Below are 21,910 nucleotides of genomic sequence, written 5' to 3'. Positions count from 1 at the left end.
GTTAATGACAATTAGAAATTGCTAGTAAGTTTGGGTGAATTCCATGGTGTTCATTGTAATTTTGTTTTCTCAGTGATATAGCCGCTATTTTGTGATAAAGTCTGAGTTGGTGTTGCTGCTGGAATATTCGTCTGTGTGCAGTACGACATTTGCGTGTACGGGCTACGGAAAAGGTAATCATTTTCAATTCTCGCATGAGCAATTGCTATTCACTGTCATAAATGGAAGTGGAGAGTAGTGACAACGAATCTCTGGACAGATTCACCTCTTGCGAGATCACTATCAATCGACCTTTTAACAAGCAGGAACCGGCGCGGTATTTCCGGATATTAGAACATCATCTCGCGGGCAAAAATGTAAGGTCGCAAAAAGATAAATATCTCATTTTGTTGGAGAACTTGAATGACGCACATTTCGCCGCTATTGACGGGATTATTCCTAGCCCACATGATCCCAATTGCTACGACTTGCTTAAAAAGGTTTTGTTGGACCGTTATGATGTTCCGATTAATCAGAAGTTGGATAAATTTTATGCCGAGGCAGTTCCCGGTATGGATCCCAGAGATTTGCGATCGCGGATTAATGAGTTTGCGGGTACCGATAATTCACCGTATATGGCGGGGTTCAAGCGCCATGTGTTCTTGCAGTACTGCAGACCTGACATCGCTTTCGCATTGCGTGGACATTATAGAGATGATTTTGATACTATGTGTCAGCGCGCGGTTGAGCTGTATTGGGGGTCGAATCCCGGTAATAAATCCATTGAAACTAATGAAGTAAGTGTGGGAAAACAGGGAGATTTGCGCGCGGTTAGAGCTGAGGAAGATACGAAGTTTATCGAGTCGATAAATAAGCAACTTGCTAGGATGGAGAAGCAGATGGCGGAATTGAAATGGGCCGATGTTAAAGTGCAACCAAGTGATGATTGCAATAACTCTTTGAACCATTCTCCCATGACGCAGAATGGGGCTGAGTCAAACCGCGGAGGTATGCGATATTATCGGGGCGGCAACGTTGGTACCCGAGGTGGCAGTAATACTGGATGGGTATGCCAGAATCATCATCGATATGGTGATCGGAGCTTTTCATGCGATCGCGGATGTAAATATTTTGATCGTAGTTCATGACTACATGGCAGTGGCTTTCGTTCGAGTGTTCCAAGTATTAATTCTTTCGATTTTGAACATCTGGCTTATGCGTTTGATAAGTTAAATGGGTTTGAATTTCTTGTGTGACAGTGGTTCCATGATTTCTAATTTACCAGCGAGTGAACATGTAATGCGGCATTATACGCCGAAATGGCAATTTCGGGGAGCAAATGGCTCTGTGATTAATGCGTATGGCACTAAGACTTTGATGTTGCAGTTCGGTGATAATGAGCCACTTGAATGTCCTTTTGTGATAACGGAAGTGTCTAAGCCTATATTGGGTTGGAATTTCATGAAAAAGCATAAGTTAATTCTGGACCCGGAGCTTGATGAGCTCGCGACGCGTGACCGCAGTGTTGTTATTAAATTGTCTCAAGATAGATTTTCGTCTATTGTCGCGCATATTGATGCAAGTGAACGCACGCCGTACGCTGATTTACTTAAAGAGTTTCCGGAGATTTTGGTCCGGCAACCTGTGAAACGGCGAGATATGAAGCATGTCATGAGAATAAAAACGTTTGGGTATTTAAAGTCTCCAAAACCACGGTCGATCCCACCGCAGTATTTGTTAGAGGTCCGGCGGCAGATTAAAGAAATGTTGGAGCGCGGTATAATTTCGAAATCGGATTCGAATTTTTGCTCGCCGATAGTGTGTGTTCCAAAGCAAAGTCACGTTGAGGGAAAACCTCCCGGTGTACGGTTGTGCATCGATTATCGGTATTTGAATTCACATGTGGTCCCTCAATGCTATCCATTGCCAAATATTGCATCGATGCGAACGCAAATGGCAGGGGCCAAAGTTTTTTCCACTCTCGATATAGCGAGCGCGTATCATAACATTGAAGTGGCAGAATCGGACCGCCATTTGACCGCGTTTTATGCGAAAGAAATCGGTAAATTTCAGTACAATGTGTGTCCATTCGGTTTTCGGTCCAGTGGAGATCAATGGTGTAAATTGGCTTATGAGTTGCTTGGTGACATTCCTAACACTTTTCTGTATTGTGATGATATTGTTGTAGCAACGCCGGACGAGAAGTCTCATTTGGAGACGTTGCGGGTAATTTTTGAGAAATTGAAGAGTGAGTCCCTTTCGTTGTCTATTGAGAAGTGTAAGTTCGGAGCAGAGTCAGTTCGATTTTTGGGGTTTTTGATAGACAAGGATGGCATCAGACCGGATCCCAGACGAGTTGAGGCGATTGTGAAATTTCCAGTGCCAAAGACTATTCGCGAGGTGAGGCGTATGATCGGCATGGTTAATTATTATTCGAGAAACATCAAGAATTGCTCAGCGATTATGCAGCCGCTCTACGATGTATTGAAGGGAACAAGTGCTCGAAGTAAGCTTAAATGGTCCAGTGAGGCGCAGAAGGCATTTGAGCAGATCAAGGCAGCTTTGATAGATACAGCGAGCTTGGCTTTTCCAACATTTCAAGGGCCTATACAGCTGGTGACGGACGCGAGTCAGGTTGCAGTGGGTGCAGTTATCAACGAGTACCAGAACGGCAGATATGTGCCCCTGGCTTTCTTCAGCAAGAGTTTAACTGCGTCTCAGCGAAAGTGGTCAGCGGTGAAGAGAGAGACATATGCTGTATTCATGGCTCTGCAGCATTTTCGAGATTTTTGCATGGGCAGGTCAGTGAGTTTGGTCACAGACTGTCAGGTGTTGGCCAAGATGATTATCAACCCAAAGGAGTGTGCTGATCCAGCCATGTTTCGGTTTCTTGAATACATTAATTACTTTGTAAATAAATCTACATGTATTCGCGGTATTTTCAATTCTGTTTCCGATTGTTTGTCTCGTGTCGAGATTAATGAATTTGTTGTGCCAGAGGGCTTGAAACCTGATTTTATAAAGCGTATTGCAGTTGCACAGAGGCAAGACAAGGAATTGGCAGAATTTCGTGAGCGTACTGTGAGTGAGACTGGTTTGAAGTTGAGAGAGTTGAAGTTGGTCGGGTGTGAGATGGGCGTGATCTGTCACGTCCCAGATGTAGACGCTAAATCACAGAAGTCGTCTGTAATTCCACGAGTGTGGGTTCCACGTCATATGAGGCGTGAGTTGTTTGAACATGTGCATTCGTTGTCGCATCCCGGTATTCGTGCGACGTTGGCATTCGCTAAACGGCATTACGTGTTCCCTGACATGGATCGTTGGTTACGAGAATCTGTGCGGGCGTGTCCGATGTGTAGCAAAAGCAAAATAATTCGTCATGTGCGTTCCGCTTTAAAACATGTGCCGCGCCGTAGTGATCGTAATGCCGACATTTCAATTGACATCGCTGGTCCGCTTCGTGAAACAGAGGATGGTAATCGATATTTTCTTATCATTGTTGATCGTGTCACCAATTACACTAATGCAGTCCCCATGAAAAGACAAGATACGGACACGGTGATCCGTGCTTTGATTGATGGTTTTGTAAAGGATCGTGGAGCACCTATGGTTATAAGGTCAGACCGGGGCTCAGTGTTTACTTCGTACGAATGGGAAAAATTCATGTCGGTCCTTGAATGTAAACATTCATTTTCGTTGGCACTTTCACCACAGCAGAATTCGATCTCCGAGACGGGGATTCGACGAATCAAACGCGGTTTGCGATGCGCGAATAATCCTGCGGCGTGGGATCGGTTATTACCTTTTGTGATTTTGTCATTAAATGCCTCGGTGCGCGAGGGGTATGATTATTCCGCGGCGGAAATGACGTATGGGGAAAATGTGCGGTTACCTGGAACCTACTTTGAATATGACCCGAATAAGTTCAAGAATAGTCAAGCAGAGGTGCTTTGTGATGTGCGCGAATTTTTCGAAAACTTGAATTTCAATAAGTCCAACATACGGACGAATGTCAATGCATATGTTCCGCCAGATCTCATGGTTTGTTCACATGTTTATGTAAAAAACGAGAGAGGTAAAAAGACCGCTTTTGATTTCTGGTATGTGGGTCCTTACAAGGTAATCGAGAGATCGAAATCGGGGAAGTCCTTCACTTTGTTGATTAAGGGGAAAGAGAAAATCGTGTCGATTGACAGACTGAAAGTGTGTTACTTTCCGCCATTTGATGTAGATAACGACGCGTTCGATGATTTCGTTCAGCAGTTTCCGCCCGTTGATGCGGACAAATCGGTACTAAACTCCGCGGCTAATCCGGTTGACGCAGGTGTAATTTCCTCCGGTAGTGAAGACAGCGAGAGCGACTGTCCGGGCAGTGTTAGTGACGCATCTGCAGAGCGTGTATCTGATTGCTTAACTGTTGATGTTGATCGAGTAATTCGTAGGCGTGAATCCCGCGTGCGCGATAATGCTAAGACCCAAATATCTCGTGATTGCAGAAATATCACCGAATCAAGTCCAAGATATACGTCCAGAGGGAGACGAATTGTTAGACCAAGACATTTGAATGATTACGTGTTGCATTAAATCGCGTAGAATAAAGATATGCGTGATGAGAATTGTGCCTTGTGCATTAATATGTTGCGTAAATGCAGGATTGCTGCTTCATCGATTGTTGAATCGCGTAGAGTAAAGATATGCGTAGTGAAAAGCGTGATTTGCGCATTGATATATTATGTAAATGCAGGATTGCTGCATCATGTTGTGACTCCCCGTCGTAGAATGTAAGGTGAGGTCACCGAAGCTCGTTGCTGAAGTATGCGTTGTAATGATAAATGCTGACACCAATATGTTAGTCTCGTGTAGGCCCGTTTGTAGTCGCTTGCGTCATATTTGAAATGGTCACTGTAGAAGGATTGTGGGATTGTCATCAGCCCTCTGTTGTTACGTAGACGTACGAGCAACACGGATTTGGAAGGAATGATTGTTGATCCCGTTGGCCAGGGGTTAACAGTATTGATGAGAAAGTAGAGGAAGTTAGTGAATGACAGTGAATAGCATGTTCTGTGGGTTTTGAAGCATGATTGCTGGATGAATTATGATGTTGGCCTTGCGTACACGTTGGTGGCATTCGTCAGTGCACATAGACTTTTTCTGTCTATGACTTGTATTCTAGTTACTTTCGTTGTTGATCTTTATTATTCATGCTCATTACTTTGTTGTTATTGCATGCATGTGATCTTTAATGTCACCGTTGTCCCGCTTTTGTGCTATTGATATTTTAGTTCTGCATTTGTGTTTAATGACGGTATGTTATTGCAGGCAATGAGATCGTGGTTGTCTCTATGGTATCGCTTTTGAGCTAATTTTTATGTTTCTTTTATTGTATTGATGATATAATGTTATTATTACATGCGAAGTGACCTTTAATGTCGCTGATGGTACCGCTTTTGTGCTAGTTAATGTCTTTTATTTCTTTAATTGTATTTGAACGCTAAATATGGTTGGTTTGCGTTTCAGTTGCCTCTAGGGCGTAATAGTGTGATTTCGTGTCATCCCGGGATGGTTAGGTAACATAGGGTTTCCGCTTGCCACGCTTGCCACGCTTGACACGCTTGCCACGCTGCTACGCTTGGATGGTATTTCGTTTCATTAGTTTACTTTTGCCCCTGCATATAAAATCGTTTCCTGTCTCCAGTCCCTATGATTAGCCCCAGTCCATATGTTGTATGACCCTAGGTTTGAGATTTTGACCAATATACTCGTTTTTGGTATAACGCCATTTAAATATTAGTCGATAAGGAGTTGGTAGACCTTACGTAATTCCCTGAACTGAGACCTGATAAGACCTCTGTGAGTCGTATATTTTGTCGTGTGAACGTAGATAACAATTGGGCATGTACTCTCTCGTGGCTATGAGAGACGGTCATTCAATTCTTGATATTTCGCTGATTCGGAAGTCCGTTACTTTGTCGTACGTGATTCAATAAAGTTACAAGTCGTGGAGACAGAAACAAAATATATTCGTCAGTGTGATCCATCGAATACGTGTCCAATAGACAGGCTTCGTGGTACGTCAGCCAACAAGGCCGTACGGCGCGGTTACGCCGGTTCGTCGAACGAAAGAAGAAACACGCAGCGAATTGTAAACGCAACCTTCTTGGAGTCAATAATACATCTTGGAGTCAGATATACAATTATACAACTACAAACATTCGCTCTGCGTTAAAATTGCTTTGTTTTAGTCGTATCTGGCAACAATCCTGTGTATGCTTTGCGAGGAAACCTGAGATTTAACTTTAAATGCAGACTTTGAAGTTATTTCATTGTTATTACATCGCGATTTGGGTTTTCTGCCACCGTGATTGGATGCTCTTTGTCCATGTAGGCTGGCTTGAGTCTGTCTGCCGAAACAAGTTCTTCGCGCAAGCCAATCCTCAGTCTGAAAACCTTCTCTCCTGAGGAGTTTACTTCATATGGTCCGTCGTAGGCCTTGTCAGCGGGTGCCCATGTGCGCCTCTTCGCACGAAAACGAATTTACTGTTTGATAAGTCTGAATTCACACAAGCTGACATGTTTCCATGAGACGAGGTACGGGTCGAGCGCAAAATTCCGACAGCTTCTGGAAGGCGGTTAAGCAGTGGATTGTAGTTTGTAATGGTCTCAGGCTTGGCCATGAAATCTGCTGGCACTGCTATTGTCTGACCGTACACAAGCTCCGCTTTGGGTGTGGTTCGTAGCCCAAGTAAGACCCATGGCAGTTCGTCTACTCACACTGGATGCGTGCATCGAACACGCAAAGCAGCCTTCATAGAACGGTAGAAGCGTTCCATCAGTCCGTTGGCTTGTGGATGGTACAAAGTGGTTTTGTGACGTTTGGTGCCGAGAAGTTCACAAACTGTGTCCCATAGTCTGGGAGTGAACTGAGACCCTTGGTCAGATAACATATCTGCCAGAACGTCAAATGTCGCCATCCAATTATACATCGGTGCGAGGGTACATACGGCGGCGGAAATTGGTATGGCTTCGGGCCACCTGGTGTACCTATTGACTATTGTAAGGAGATACGTGTATCCCCACGAGTGAGGCAGGGGGCCTACGAGGTCGATGTTCAGATGACTGAAGCGCTTTTCGGGAACTTGAAATGTTTCATGAGCAGTTTTTGTGTGTTGGATGACCTAGACATTTGGCAGGCGATGCAAGACCTGCTCCACTGGTTTCGTCTTTTGCAAGATCCTTCCACACATATTTGGCGCTAACCAAATTCTTGGTGGTTCTACTGCCAAGAGAGCGTCGAAAACCCGTCGTCGCCAAGATGGTGGAACCACCGGCCTGAGTGTCCCAGTGCTGACATCACAAAGCAAGGTAGACCGCCCACCCTCAAATGGAATCCTCTGTAACTCGAGGCTGGTATCGCGTAGATCAAGGTCCGTTTGTTCTTGTGCCATCGCTTGGAATTCAAGGCTGTCGTCAATAGCGTTGGCGGTAGCACGCGACAGTGTGTCCGCTACCGAGTTGGTTTTCCTGGAAACGTGTATAATAATAATAATAATAATATATAGAGCGCCGAATATAACAATATATCATTACTACACTAGGGCACTGTACACAAGAGGCAATGAAATATAAAAGTAAATGATATGCATAAAAGACGGAGTGCATAGTTGTAGGGCAGAATGAACCCTACTCTAGTTCGAACGCTCGTGTGAATAAAACGGTCTTGATTTTGAGTTTGAAAAAAACGTGTATGTCATTCGTGTACTATAACACTTAGAGGAATATGTTTCTGTAAGTATAACTCAGACGGAATAGTTGTCCAATATAGGCTGTAGCTGTCTGGTACTAAACTGAGAGGCTGTCCTGGTGTTGTTGTCGTGATATTCTTCGTACGAGATATTTTGTTCATACACAGTTTATTAAACGTACTCAAGTAGGTTAGCATGAAGTCTCATCTCGATTCAGCTCTTACACGAGCTTATAAATACGGATAGGAGATAATTGCAATAGGAAGTCATATTCGTATGCTAATATGGGCGTGAAAATACACTGTTGTCAGATACCCCATACAGCTGCAGTACTCACTGATTGAGGCCAATTGTCTGGATTGCCTGGCCGACCACAGTACATATTTCTTCGCCATAGCAAAGGTCAACGGTTTATGGTGGGTGTAGACTGTGAAGTGGTGACTTTCCAGAAAGTAGCAGAATTTTTTGATGCTTAGATGAATGGCCAGCACTTCTCTATCAAAAGCACTGTACTTTCATTCAGCATTATTCAGTTGACGGCTAAAGAAGGCTGACGGCTTCTGAATACTCCCCAACTTCTGTTGGAGGACGCCCCCAATAGCTACATCAGACGCGTCTACTGTTAAGGTGGTAGGTGCATCCTGTGGCCTTGGCTGAAGCAGCCTTAGTGGCGTTGAAAGCCGTGGTCATGTTCGTTGACCACTGGACAGTTTGAGTCTTGGATTTACGACCGGTGGTTGCTCTGTATAGAGGCTGCATATTTTCCGCAGCACGTGGTAGGAATCTGTGTTAAAAGTTTACCATTCCATTGAATTCCATAAGTTGCTTGACCGTTCGAGGCGCAGGAAATTTGCGGATTACCTCCACCTTCTCAGGAAGAGGCTTGATGCCGCTGGCTGAAACTCGATGGCCAAGGAAATGCAGCGTGGACCGGCCACATTGACATTTGGTGGGGTTAATCACAAGCCCGTGTTCTCGAAAACGGGAGAATAATGCCCGTAAGTTTGCTGAGTGCTGTTCTTGGTCCTTACTCGCAATTAAGACCTCGTCCAGATAAACAAATAGACTTTGAAGCGTTTGAAGCATCAAGCGTTGGAATGTTTGTGCCGCGTTGTTTAAACCAAACGGCATTCGTAGAAATTCAAAGAGTCCGACAGGCGTGGTGATTGCAGTCTTTGCCAGACCGGTGGCCTGACGGAGATTTGAAAATATCCCTTTACAAGATCAACTTTTGAAAACACCGATTTGCCATCCAAGTTGTGTGAGAAATCTTGAATGTTAGGGACCGGGTGACGATCAGGTGTCGTGCCATCGTTCATGCGCCTGTAATCGCCGAAGGGGCGGCTTTCGCCATTGGCTCCTGGTACTACATGCAGAGGAGGCGCCCGCTTGCTGCTGGACCTGCGTATAATCCCCAGTCTTTCCATGTTGTCAAACTCATCTTTTGCGGCTTTGAGACGGTCTAGGTGCAATCTGTGTGGGCGCGAAAAGACGGGTTGGCCGATCGTCACGATATGAAGTTCAACACCGTGTTTCGGCTGTTGAAGTTCAAAAGACGGCTTAGTAATCCTGCTGAATTCATCGAGAAGCTTTGAGAATACCGTTTGCGGATTCTTTTAGACTACATGGAGTTGCATGTGACGGGCCATGACAGGTGGCCTACGACAGCTGTACGGCATGCTGAAACTTCAAGAAGCCGTCGCCTACAAAAGTCAACTAGGAGGCTATGCCGCAAAAGGAAATCTGCTCCCAGAGTGGGACAAGAAACGTCCGCGTGAAGTATTCCCGTAAGTCTTGATCTCTGAGCCATTTGCTGTTACCAGAAGGGGGCCGGTACTGCGAGACAGGCGATCAGAGTGTAGAGCCGGAAGGATGCTAACCTGGGCTCCTGTGTCTACCAGGAACCCGCGGGCGGATTTGGCATCGAGGCAGCTACGAATTCCATCAACTGCTTCAGCCTCTAACCGCGATTGGTCGGGTCTTTCAGCGATGGGCGTATCGCACCGGGTTCCGTGCCGAAATTTCATTTTTCCGCTGAGACACCAACTGGGCAAATGCGCACCCTTGTTTACAGCCTTCATACCGAAAGTAGTGACAGATGAAAACTCCGGTGCCATTCGCACAGCAGCAGGCCAATCTGAGCGCGCGCAGTAATGTCTCTTGACCGCCACCTGGCGCATGCTATTTCTCAATAAACCAGACGGCTTCCTGTCTCCTAAGCCGGATATGTTAGGAAGTTTAAAGTCTTTAACTTCTTGTGGCTTGCCATATACTTTGATCAGAGCCCTTTTCATAGCAGTTGCTGGCGGTGCAGTAAGAAGAGAGGGAGTTTTGGTCGCAGTGGCGTTATCTAGTACTGAAACCACATGGTTAAATTTCGTTTCATCTTGCGTGATTCTTGCAGCATCGAACTGGGCTTCAGCTCTAGCGAACCACAAAGTAGGGTTGTCAGTCCAGATTGACGGAAGTTTGACCGAGTTACCAAACGAGCAGCGATGTTTAGGATCTTCTGTAGCTTGTCAATGCAATTTTGGTTCACCCCAAAAAGCAGAGCATTCCCATAGTCAAGCCGTGATATCACCAGCGACGGTATTATGGCTTTGCATGTGGCCTCAGATAGGTAGTTACTGATTCGACTGATCTTGTGGATATGCATGAAACATATCTTTGATGTACAGTCTATATCAGGGGTTCTCAACTTCCCTCGTATAACGGGCCGCATTTCCACACTAAAAGATGCTGCGGGCCGCATAACATTATCACCATGTATTTGTGGGCTACTATTAAATTCAGGCATATTTATCAGTCTTACTCGGGCATTTAGTACATTTTTATGCATTCTAAAGCATTAATGGAGAGCGTTCGTAAGTTTGCAGTTGCTCTTTATTTGTGAGAATATCGATCTTCAAGTGGCGCAAGTAAATCTCTTCATGGAGCGCACATTCCATTCGTTGCCATGTCGGTATAGTATATGCACCCTTCAAACCCTTCCACCACCAGAGAACCGAACTCTCTGTTTCAATGCGTGAGCGAGCAATTATAAAATTACGGTGACTTTTTCCTTACTGAGGTCGTTATCACTTTGAGCTCTCCGTGACATGAGAAGAATTGAGACGTTAGGGGTCATTTCTGAGCAAATCAATCAACTCTTCTCCTTTCCTTCCATGCCTGGAGCCCTACACCAATAGTTACAGAAGTCAGCTTTGTCAAATTGATGTCCTGGTCCCCTTCGCACGTTTGCCCCGTCAGCATTTCCTCTGGAAATAGGCCCATGTCCACTCTGATAAAAAGCACCTGGATAATGAGCTATGCAATGTATGTGTACTGTGTGCATCGATGGATAGGTCCAATGCTAGGCTAAAGTTATCTACGTGGCAACGTGTTACAGAACATGCGATAAAAGATCGACTGAGATCGCTGTTACTCTTCTGGTGACCGTTGAATCAGACAACTGTAGCTTCGAAATTTCTAAGGTGATGTAGGACTTGCTGCTAAGTTCCGGAAACAGCGAATATTCGCACAGTACGTTAAAGTTTTATTGAAGTCATACCTTCTCTAGCAGATTCTTGGGTTTAGCGATGTTCCAAGCAATTTTGAACAATGCGTCTGTCACGTCATCGGCAATTTTAAAAATGATTCAAAATATGGATTGCTGGGCTTGAAACAAAGTTAGCAACGTTTGATATGTATAACTCCCGATGAAACTATCGTGCTATCATTTCAAGCTTCTAAGCTTTGTTACAACAACTGTTCTTCGACAAACGTGATACATCGGTCTTCCATATCAATACGGGGCCAGTAGTGATTATATTGAAAGATGTCACGGGCCGCAAAAGAATCCTCTGCGGGTTGAGAACCCCGGTCTATATGTTTTTCCATTGAGAGCATGTTGTCAAGTGAATACCCAAGTTGCGTACACAATTCCTGGCTTGGACAGTGTCTGGTCCGAATCTGATGGGGGATTGATTGTGTTCGATAGGGCGTCTGGTTGGAGTAAAAATGATGAGCTCCGTTTTCTCTTTGTTCAATTTGAGACAATTTTTTATCATCCAGAGCTCAATATTGTCAAGACATAGCGCTAACTTGGATGACACGCTCTCTCAATCATTGCTATTTCTCATAGGCCATTGACCTGCGTATCATTGTCGCAACAATGGTGGAAGAAAACGGCGGCAAATATCTCCGGCTGGCTTTGTGTACATGAGGTAGAGCAGTGGGCAGAGAACAGAACCTTGTGGTAATCCTGATTTGATTTGAATCTCTGACAAACGGACCCCGTCCAAAGATACGCACTGCATTCTTTCTTTCACAAAAGATTTCATCTATTCTAGTGCCACGGCGGAAATTACGGAGACATGATGGAGCCGTTCCACCAATAGAACGTGGTCGATTACATCGAAGGCAGCGGAGAGATCCAGCATGATCAGGGAGACCAAGTTCCCGTTATCGAGGGCGGAAGCAATGTCATTGTGGACACGTTACGTTGCTGTTTCAGTAGAGTCTCCGGTCCGATAAGCTGACTGATTCATGTTGTGAAGATCATACTCGGTCGCATGGTCCAAAATGTGTCTGGCAACAAGCTTTTCGAGAAGTTTCGAGAGATGTGGAAGCTGTGGTGTTGGTTGATAGTTTTGCACCAGATCAAGGTCAAGAGTGTTATTCTTCAGGAGTGGGGTCACCACAGCAGGCATAGAGCATTGCGGTACCACGCCGTCTAACAATGATCGATTTACGATTTCGACAACCAGAATCGCCAAGTCCCAGAAACATTCCTTGGGGATCCATGTTGGTATAGGATCAAGATCGCAGGTCTTTGGTCGTGTGCCAATTATGAGCTCTTCAATCTCATCAACATTAGTAAGAGACAGATTATCCAGAGTTGTACCATTGAAACTATCCTCGGAGTTTGGCCTTCTGAGCGGCGTCAGTTGCTTTTTTGAGCGAGCAAATAATGTCTGATACTGTTGATCTTGCCACGGAAATGAGTTTCCAAGAAATAGAGGATTCGATGGTAGTTTGGCCGAGCTCGATTCTGCGAGAAGGTTTTTCGTTACGCTGAAGAGTTTCTTCTTGTTATCCTTGCAATCCATTATCTTGCTGTTGTAGTGAATACATTTTTCTTTGACTATCATTCTGATCACTAAATTGCATTGTTCTTGGTGCATCCGTCTATGAACGATGAGTTTAGAAGCTTTCCACTGACGCAAAGTCTCTTTGCAGACCTGATGCCATTGCTATATCAGGGTGAGCAGCAAAAGACAATCGATTTCGTGATGAGTGCCTATCAGTTATGAAGTGAAGCTGCTAATTGTAGTTTCGAACCAGGCCATTGTTCGATTCGTCGAAAGGTTTGGAGTTTGACGTTATCTCCGATGTCGTTTGAGATATTTGCAATCGATGCTGTCCAAAACTCACGAAACGTTTACGTTTGTGTTTCACGTTGCAGTTTGTTGCTTTGTAGCAGAGCTTTCAATCTGAAATGATCACACAAGCTGTTTCTATTTGCATCAGTTACGCATGCATCGAATACAGTTTGTGACTCCAGCAAGATCTTTGATCGTTCGCAAGTGATGGGCACATCAAGGGTGTGTCTTGATTTCTGTGTAGGTTCGGTATCATGTTGTTCCAGTCCATGTAGCCTCATATCGCAGCTAACGTGACACGCATCCTTGTTTTTAGCGTCATCCAAGTGCAAGTTCACTCTTCGAAAAACTTGGCGGTGCTGAGCCCGTTGGTCTTAGATGATGGTGGGCGATATATCACGTGATAGTTCAGAACGAAACTGGAAAGTGAGATTTGTATTAAGAGCAATTCGAACTGCGTGATAGGATATCCATTCCAGGATATTATTTTTGCTTGCGTTACCTCTAGAGCTCCTCCTCCACAGCGACCTAGCCGGGGCTTATGGATGACGTCGAAATCCGGTGGAACCAGCTCCCGTATTGATTGGTTATCTAATGCGGATTCAAGCCATGTTTCAGTCACAGCCATGAGATCAGTGTCTTGAGAGAGGATGATTTCGTGAATAGATGCAAGCTTGTTGCTGAGATAGTGGTGATTCAAGCTTATCATCAAGGTCGTCTTCTGTTCTACGTTCTCTTTCGGCACTCTCAACATGCACTTGATATGGATTAGGTTATGGTAAATACGAGTACGGCGCACACGAGCTTGTGACACACGAGGTTGGTGACACAAACCTGGATGTTTCGATGAAATTTTCGTCCAGTTTGTCTTCCACGTGAGGTTGGATGAATCCTGCTGATGTGTAGGAGCCTTATATATTTTCAGGTATCTTTGCTTGTTTTCAAACACGGCATCGAGTTGCGCAAGTCCAGTAGTTGCTGTCTGTCTATCATTCTTTCAAACCATCATTTGACTCCGTCACTATGTAGCTCACTTAAATACTCATCCTGTGGAGGTAAAATCAAAGCGATGAAGTCTTGATTAGGCTCCGAGCTCCGCAAAGTACGTCCACACTGTCCAACGACTCATCCTCCACCCATTTGCCAAACTTGATTGAATCTGTGTCCCATAATGCCTCGTCATAATCCATTTCCAAACGCCAAATTTGCTGCATTTTTATCTTTGGAACAATTGTATATCCGGCGAGAAATCCAAACAAGTCATGCATCACACTGAATCTGCTGAAAAAGTGCTTTGATGGCACTCGTGGGGTGTTGACCAGTTTACCGGACGCAATGACGAAAAATGTATCAGAAGCTGTAGTCCAAGCGCAGTTGGTGTGATCGCATCGTTTGCTTGGTCGAAAGCAATTACCGAATGCGGATGTCGATCACGTTAAGGTCATTCTATAGGTTGGTCGCGCCTCGCGCGCATAACCCGTCGCCTCTCTTTCAGGCAGAAATTCAAGGAGGTGATTTGGACGAATGGAGGACATTTCTTCAAAAAAGAGGACAAATTCTCCAGCGGCAGGACGTTTGGTAACCCTAGTCTTTGTACAGCGATGACGATTGTGTCAATAATTTCCCTACGAGGTGAATGTAGTACTGGTGACAATAAAGGATTCAGTTCCACAGACTCCCGTTGTAGAAGTTACTCCATAACCGTGCCGCTGTTCCGTGTGTAGATAGACTGCAGTGTTCACATACGTTCTCTAAATCAGCCACACTGAGCGAGAGGACGGGATTCACTTGTGGAGGCGTAATATATATTTTCAGTCACTGTGATAGTGTGACACATGCTGTTTCGGTTCACTAGTAACGGTGATGCCAACTCATCAGAAAATTACGGCCTACTTTTCAAAATCTACAGAGTAGTAGAGTAAGTGGTTTTGCATAAAATAACTGTCCAACTAGTACAAGTTAAAGTATTTAAAAAAACAACCAAAGAGTAAGAACTTAGGTAAATTAAAACTGAGCACTCCCATGAAGTAGAATCACTTCATTACTGACCACGTGTGAATGGTGTTGTTATTTCAAAATAGAAATTATCAAACTTGGCTTTACCTGAATAAGGCTACAGGTTTGAGGGTTCCAACGTCTCTGCTGGCTGCCGTGTTCAATACAGTGAGGCATACCTAAAATGTAACCATACAGTCAATTAATTAGTCACCACAATAGCCAACCATTCATAGAAGGTTGGTGATACAATATATATAGGAATCACTCCTTACAATAGTATATTAACACTATAAAGTTATTGTGTAAGTCAGGGGCACATAGACTTTTTTATGGGATGAGCTCAAATTTCGTTTGAAAATGTTGTGCGACGCCTCCTCTTAATTTGGTGTGCTGGTTACTAAAACTTGGTTGGCACTAACACCCAAACCTGCTCACGGCCTATGTGTGAAGCTGGCGACTATGTATGTAGTAATAGCAGTTATGAACTAATCAACCTCCGTCCTTTAAAAAACTGAAGAAAGAATATAGCAATGTCTATAGGTTAATGTTGTATTGATTATGATTGTATTAATTGATATTTTTGAAAACAGGAATTGAATTTTAAACGAAACAAAAAACAAGTCTGTAAAACAGGGGCTCGGAAATTGGGTGACGAGAAGTAGCTTGAAGGGCCCATGAAAGGCAAATCAAAATCTTGGGGCCGAGGTCAAAAATAGTAGTATTCAACCGGCTGGATGCCAGCGGGTTTTTCTCGAAAATTTTACTTCACTTTTCGAAACTGTAGAACGCGACCTCAATGGGATGAGAAACCAACGAGTAATATATCGCTGGATTTAGAATTTCAACGCTTAACCAACTGCGTCACGAACTGACGCGCCTGCTTAAAAGTATCGTAATTTTGTCACCATATACAAGTGACAGATGATATTGAAAGCTTGCGGGTCGGCTGATTTGTCAATTTGTCAATTCTGACACACTATGACGCCAGTCCTTTGTGACGTCATTGATCCAGCATACCTAGGGAAAATTAGAGTTCAGCGCCTATGGGTCTAATTTGAGCGTGTAGTGATATACCAAATCTAACTCAATTTTAATCCAATAACAAATTAGGAGATGGTTCTCGAGCTATTTTTTCAAATTTTACTGGCTATTCAATAAAATTGTTAGGTTGGCAAAAAATGCTGCTCGCCAAATTTGGCTCAATTTCAACCAGTCGGAGTAAGGTTGTCAGAGTATAAAATTATGCATATTTGAAAATATTAGTTCTTCAATTCTTCAATTAGTAAGTATTTAACTGCCTACCTTAAATACTATTAATATTACGAATTCAACATTTTGAACATCAATATTGACCAATACATTGTTCTATTAGAAAACTTGACAATTTCCTGGGGATGAAAGCAAAATTTGAAAACTATGTTATTATTTTATTCAATTTAGGAATTTCTAACCCTAATAGCTGCGATTCTATAGGTTGGAATCGATCCGAATTGAGTATGCGGCGTTTTATAGACAACTAACAATTATATCAAATAGCCAGAAAAATTTGAAGAAAAAGCTTATTTTTGAAGCATCCTAATGTACAACAATCCGGTCATGGCGTATGGGACTGGCGATGATTACTGTGAAGCGAATAGTAAAAAGTTTGACCACCCCTGAGTACTTAATACTTATGGCTTACAACGTCCAATGTAGGCTTTACATTCCATCCACTTTCGGTAAGCTACTCCATACATACGTGCCAGTCGAAAAATTCCGCAGTTAAAGCATGTTCGAGAACCCCCGAATTAAGATCAATACCTTTCTATGATGGTATCCGTTTAGGTTGAATCGAACACTGTGATCGCCGATGGTACGTAAGTTGATTAATGACGGTGTCTTGTTGCAATCGCTCGGGAAGAACACGTCAATTTCAGAACATCCGTTCTCGTGCAGAATGTCGGTGGGCCGGTGATCAGAACTTTCATCGCATCCATACTTTCTTCATTAAATCTGGGTAAACAAAATGTTCGGTTAAAACATGTAGTCAACGACACTAATGCGAGAAACTTGGACAACTACACAATTCTAGTTCTGCGCTAATTAGTACCATCTAATTGTAATCTAATTTTTCACATGCTTCTGTGCTATCTTTCCAATCTAATTTGCGGTTTTCATGATTATGCAACAGGGGAAATGTATAACACGAAACGAGCCTAGCTTAATGTACAGACATTTGAATTCTCATGCTTAATACAAACGACTCTGATTTGATACAAAGTGAACCTGACGTTTGTTGCCTTTCTTTTTAATCCGGAATGTAATTCAATTTCTAGTTTTTGATAAAATTACTGATTGTAATTATAATCTAATTTGGAAGACTGTGTACGGTGTGTAGCTATCATTATAATTCTAAACAATTTAGAAAAACTGAGAATTTTCTAGTGGTCTAACTGCCGCCAGAGACGCTTCGATAAAAAAGAATCGCGAGAATTTATGGCACATAAGTTGAAAAACACTAACGGAAATATGAATCATAAAACCAAGTTAGGCAATACAAGCTTCTCGACGAAAACCAAGATTCGCCTCAATGATTCGAGTACTCGATTCCAAACCAAGTACAAAACGTTATAATTCAAGTTGAGAAGTCAGAGATGAATTTCAAGTATTGAAATTAGACGGTTCTTACCACTAAGAGTAGGGTAGGCTATATTACTAACAAAAATTTATAACTTTGCTTAGATCCCGACTGATATTCGATTTTGAGCCGAGACCGATAAAACCAATATCTCGCATCTTCACTAACAAGCCCAATACCCAAAATATATGGCATCTAGCAACCAACTAGAGCTGACATTGACTCTAAATTTTTTTATCTAAAAATGTTACAGACGTGCCATGCCGACTCCAAGCAGTGTCATAAATTTCAACTCTATTACAGGTAGAAGTAGCAATTTGTCTGCAAAGCTATTCCAATAAATGCTCTCGGCAGTTTAGAAATGTGCCATAACATAATTGTCAAGTGTTTTGTAGCTGAACCGAATATAACGGGGTTATCGGTGATGGTGCAAATAGTCAGTATTGGCTAAAAAAACGATATCGCTCGAGCTCTAGTTGTCACAAAGTACAAACGACATATCTTGTACCATCGTTCACTGTGGAATTACCTGGTTCATTCTCTTCAACCAACACGGCAGTCTCGAATTGAAGATCCTTCATCGTTTCTTTACACCAGGGGTCACCAACCTTTTTGCAACCAAGGGCTACTTTTGAGTACTGATTGAAGCGACGGGCCACCATTTACTCCCGCCGTTTACCCGTGTCAGACGGAATTTCCGCTTTGATATTCATAGCATTGGGCAGGTACCGTATAGCGGTAAGACTTCTAAGAGATTCTTTTAGTTCAAATAATTCAAAACATCTCATTTCAACCAGCTAGCCAACAAAGACATTTCAAGAAATAACGAATTACTCTGCACCGTGTTTATATAAATTATTGTATAACAACTGTAAGCTCAGATTTTAAAATAAATCACGTCATACGTTAGACTGAACATCATGTTATCTGTTTCTATACCAGTCACTGATAGGCCTGGCATTGAATGCTGTCAACTAGTGCGCTGTACTCTGATATGTAACTTACACTGCAACTCTGAGTGAGTGTTGCAGATGTGCAATGTGCATTAGTGAGGCGTGTTCTGTGTTTGTTTTTCGATCAATGTTGTTTCCGCAAAGGCTGATACACAACGATAAGTTGAACCAAACACGCTTGCAACCTTCATCGCTGCTGCGCAAGTGCGCATTCACCACTGTACTTTTCCGTGTCAACAAGGCACCACAAGTTTGCTGCAGCCTTGTGGGCTTTGAGGTGGAGGTGATTTTACAGTGATACAATTTCAATCTCGGACTGTTCAGCATCCAGACATGACATATTTCATTATACCTGACAGCAGCATCGATTACAGAAAGTTAGAAACATGGTACTATAAACTGCGTTGAGTGTAAGAGAGACAAGCTGTGTCAAAAGATGCAATACGTAATGGTCATACTGCATCTGCTAGTACGTCACCGCTATCTGCTACCGGATAGTAATGTTGTTTGGCATCGTCCGGGACGTCGGGCTACCATAACTGACCCCCCCTCCCACCATTTCAAGAAGACCGTGAATGGCATGCCGTCATATCGCATGTATGGGCAGTAACCTACGCCGTATTCTACGTCTTCGATCTCTTGTTATTCTATTACATGTTGATATATAACTTATTTTAATTGGGGATATTTTATATCATCATTTCAGGTGTTTATATATATATATACAATGTCATTTCTAAGTCACATGTTATAGTTTGACTTAAACAAGAATAGCTAAATCACTCAATTTATATATTTAAAAGCTCACTGGTGATAATCTGACGAATATTGGCAAATGCTGCTATTCGATCTATTTTTAGAGCAGGCACGCGGGCCACTCATCTGGTCCTCGCGGGCTACCTGGTGCTCGCGGGCACCAGGTTGGTGACCCCTGCTTTACACCTGTCTTCTGTGGACTGAGTTGGAAACGGTGCAGATTGTTCGGGATCAAGTAGCTACTCGAACAGCTTTATGAATCCGCCATTGCTATGCTCAGACATGAAATAAACTAGAATGGCACCAGCTGGGCACCTGTCAGCAGCGGTGGCCAGTAACAAAGCACTTCTACTTGTTTGGGTATTTGAAACGGTTTGTACACTTCGTTTGGACTCATTGGCGCCGGACGGATCGGACCGAATAACTGATAACATCGAGTCGATATCACACTACGACTGAAATATCGGTGTCGCCATTACAGGTAAAGAAATGTCAGCGATATTCGTGACATCACAACATGCAGGGGAGTCAGAGAACTATATAATGTGGGACAGCTGGTATTAATATACAGGAAGTTCTTGTAGCTTACAGGTTGGGCTGGGTGAAATCCAGTAAGTGAGTGATTCGATTCTGAATAGAGTATGAGAAACTGTATTACTTGTTCATAAATTAACACTCAGTGGCAAAGAGAGTATAATTTCAGGACTCGAAAAAATCATCTTTAGCTACTCGACTTGAATCTTGGGCATCAATACTCAATTCAGATCCGCGTGCTCGAATCATTGTGCCAGTGCTACGGGCATGTGTCCATAAGCAGCCTTTCTAGTTTATCTCACGTCCAATGGCTGCAATGCTATTCACATTAATGATCTGAAGTTACGGAAACGGCTCGCCCAACACAAAAGCCTTCAAGTATTTCATAACAATGCGCGGCATGGATCTAACACATGTATATATGTAAGTTGTAACTCTCACAAAATAGTCTTAACTACGAGGCATGCTCATCAAAAAGCCCTAGATTGATAAACATATTGAAAGGAGCATAGTTTTATGTACCGCACCTGCAATGACCTCAAGAAGGCCATTGGGGATCTGGATACGTCGTATTGTTTTCCGAGATACCAGAGAGTAGATTTGACAACTTCTGCTGGTGATGATGGTGGTTCGAAGAGCATGGGATTGCTGAGCTTCGTGAGGTATGCCTTTCAACTCATAGCAGGCGCTGAATGGCATTTCGACATGACATAGTCTTGCTTGGTCACTGGGGCATGGATTGCTGAACGAAAGAGGCTTCGATAAAAATAATAGCTTCTTCCGTAGGCCTATGCAAAAAATTAAATGAACATTCACAATAGGCTATCTGTCCGAAATTGCGATTTTATGAAACAATCAGGTATTGCGAGTAAATTACTTGAAAGTTGAAACGCACTAGAACACGGGCGGACAACCTGTGGCCAGCGGGCCACATGTGACCTGCAAGAAGGTTTCGAGTGGCCCGCGAGGTAATTCTCCAAATTGGCTATATTAGCAAAAATGAATTGCCCAGATTGTAAACATGCAAGGCCATCCCGAAATTTGATTTTTCTGGCAGCAACACTGGGATGTTGCTGACTAAAATATCAGTTCCGACGCATTGGCAGATCCATGGGCCACTGGACCTCTTCACACAAAACCTGAAGCCTTGAAAGTAGATGAAATCCTTTATTACGAAACAAGAGTTCAAAGTTTGTTCTGACTAATACTCTGGTAGTGAAACCATCTTCGAAATATTTCTTTTTTCAAAATAGAATTGATGTTTTTGTGTTTTCAATATGGATTTGCCATTTATGTGCTTTCAATATGGAGCTGACAGTCATTAGATCAATCACTACACGCTTTTGGCATTGGCTTCAGTGCCTAATTTTACCGAAAAACGGTTTAAAAATCAATAATTTGCTTGTAACTTTTTTCTGTTCATTTTTAAGAATAAGTTCTGTGGAAGTGAGATAGAAACTTGTTGCTTCCGCAATCAGCTTTGTAGCGTAAGCGGTCATCGAGATATACGGTACCGGTAGCGAAATTAGCTATTTTAGACTCGTTCGGTGAAATTGCACGACCACTAGAGGGTGCACGAGCCCAAAATTATTATAGAAATTTGTTTTTTGATATTTGGCACCACATATCAAGCGTCCGTTTTGAAATTCAAAATTATCCATTTTTCACTCCACTCTAATGGGCCAGCCATATTTTTACTATATACCGTACTCGTGTACTAAAACAAAGTAGAATATTTTGTGGTAGATTTATCCGAAGTAAAAATTCTCACTCGATGTCTTGCTTTCAATTTTGGATGATGAAACCTAGGCGCAAACTGAATGACGAGTGTTGGCCAAAGTTTTTGATATCGATATGTCCAGGCACTAAATAGTCATGTCCTTGCAAACGGAGCCTAGCTTTATACAGCAGACCCTTCATAATACTCAGGTAACAATATTATTGACAGGGTAATTTATGAATTTATGA

The 21,910-nt window shown here is 43.0% G+C and overlaps 1 protein-coding gene across 10 annotated transcripts in view; it reads right to left on the bottom strand.

The window, feature by feature from the left end:
- The window catches only part of LOC145454645 (uncharacterized), a 30,785-nt gene that overhangs the window by 5,707 nt on the left and 3,168 nt on the right, over positions 1–21,910 (bottom strand). For 5 of the 10 annotated variants that reach the window (XR_013920191.1, XR_013920190.1, XM_080332634.1 and 2 more), the window contains 4 exons: positions 20,470–20,684; positions 16,883–17,074; positions 15,188–15,258; positions 6,313–7,500 (listed from right to left, as the gene is read on the bottom strand). The gene's annotated coding sequence lies outside the window, so the exon portion shown is untranslated. Of the gene's footprint in view, positions 1–6,312; positions 7,501–15,187; positions 15,259–16,882; positions 17,075–18,228; positions 18,308–20,469; positions 20,685–21,910 lie in introns of all 10 variants that reach the window. The other 5 variants (XM_080332636.1, XM_080332635.1, XM_080332637.1 and 2 more) reach the window with 5 other exon arrangements.

The sequence above is a fragment of the Botryllus schlosseri genome, chromosome 13, assembly GCF_051294905.1.
Source record: "Botryllus schlosseri isolate E-star chromosome 13, Bs_hap1, whole genome shotgun sequence".
Taxonomy (NCBI): Eukaryota; Metazoa; Chordata; class Ascidiacea; order Stolidobranchia; family Styelidae; genus Botryllus; species Botryllus schlosseri.
This window is presented reverse-complemented; position numbering and strand designations above follow the sequence as displayed.